Source organism: Callorhinus ursinus, unplaced genomic scaffold, assembly GCF_003265705.2.
Source record: "Callorhinus ursinus isolate GAN/ISIS: 27379988/994484 unplaced genomic scaffold, GSC_fseal_2.0 scaffold5, whole genome shotgun sequence".
Classification (NCBI taxonomy): domain Eukaryota; kingdom Metazoa; phylum Chordata; class Mammalia; order Carnivora; family Otariidae; genus Callorhinus; species Callorhinus ursinus.
This window is the reverse complement of record NW_027397067.1, coordinates 33,814,383-33,816,245: the sequence shown is the minus strand read 5'-3', so window position 1 is coordinate 33,816,245 and position 1,863 is coordinate 33,814,383.

Sequence of the window (1,863 nt, the reverse complement as noted above, 5' to 3'; positions counted from 1 at the left end):
AAGAAGGGGCAGCGAGGGGTGGGGACCCGAGTTTAAATGGCAGGAAGTGACGCCGCGGCTCGCCGTTGCCTGGAAACGCATTTTTCTGTGGGAAGGAGGAGCGAGCAGGGAGGAGGGGAAGCGTCGGGGAGTGTGTTTCACACTCGCCTCCCTGCTGTTCGTGAGCTGCCTGGAGGAATGACGACCTCCCGCAGCGACAGCGGGGGAAAGCAAGGACATCTCTGGGGCAGAAAATCACTCTGCCCAGTGGCCCTTAGTTTCTGAGCTCCGTTTGTAGAGCCGCAGGAGATCAGGTTTGGGTCGCTTATCGTCATTGGGTATTATCTGCTGAGCGCTCTTTTTGAGCTTTTAGAATCTTTTGCAAACATTTCAGTGACCGGGACCAAGTGCAGGGTTTTATTCCATAGATCATCTTTTTAGGTTTGGAATGCAAGGGAAGCAAAATCCTGGAGTTTAGGGTTTTGTCCTCATCAGCAGTCCCCTCCCAACGCCTTAACTTTGTGGGTAGAGAAACTGAAGTGTATGGGAGAGGTTGTGAATTGCTGGACTCACGGCTAGACCCCAGATCTCCTGCATTTAGAGGTGTTCTTAATGCCTCATTGAAATCAGATTATACTGTATTATTTAGAATATTAGGCACTCATAGGTTTTTGTGCTTCAGTGATACCCCAAGCCATTTTTGATAAATGAGATGGCTCACAGATCTGAGTAAAAATGAAGTCTTTTGTCTCGATTACAAATTTCTGAAAATCAGGTCTAAATTTTATCTTTTTTAAATTTTTTAAAAGATTTTATTTATTTATTTGACAGGTAGAGACCCAGAGAGAGAGGGAACACAAGCAGGGGGAGTGGGAGAGGGAGAAGCAGGCTTCCTGCGGAGCAGGGAACCCGATGCTGGGCTGGATCCCAGGACGCTGGGATCATGACCTGAGCGGAAGGCAGATGCTTAACGACTGAGCCACGCAGGCGCCCCCAGGTCGAAATTTTAAATGAGTTGTTTTCACAACACTTGGAATATAGTAGATGCTCAATAAATATGAGGTGAATAGAAATTTCATATGACAAAATTAAGAAAGCTTCATGCAAGATTTTACTTAAAGTAACAAGCTGACAAAATGGGTGACTAAAGTGAAATGTTCAGACAGCAGCATTCACAGGTAAAACTAGATAAACCATTTATAATAAATTTGTTTCCTATTCATAGGCACAGAACTTTACTAATAACCAAATAGTCTTCATTTTAATTCAAGAACTCTATAAGCAAAACTTGAAATTAAAAATCTTTAGTAAAACATGAAAAATTCAGCTAAAAAATGCCAAACAATTTAAGCTATCTGAAAATGGTTTTTCCTGTGTGATTTGTCATTAGCAAAATCAGTGACAAGTTTTGCAAATTAATTTCATTGACTAATAAAATTTTATTGATTAATAAAATTAATAAACAATAGTGTTTATTAAGGAGGTTTTAGTTAGTTTTAATTTGAAGAGGGAACATTCTGCCTATACATGCTGGGACAGGAATTGATAAAATTATAATTATTTTTTTAAAAACTTACATTTATGTTGTGCCTTAGTCAGCTAAGTCTGTCATAACAAAAATACCATAGTCTTTCTCATGGTTCTAGAGATCTGGAAGTCCAAGCTCGGGGTGCCAGCATGGTCAGGTTCTAGTGAGAGCTCTCTTCCTGGCTTACAGACTTTCTCTTCGTGTCCTCACAAGGCAGAGACAGAAAGAGCAAGTTCCCCAGTGTCCCTTATAAGGACAGGAGGCCCTACTCTTATGACTTCATCTATACCTAATACCTTCCGAAGGCTCCCTTCTCAAATACCATCACACTGGGGATTAGGGCTTTAACTTATGAA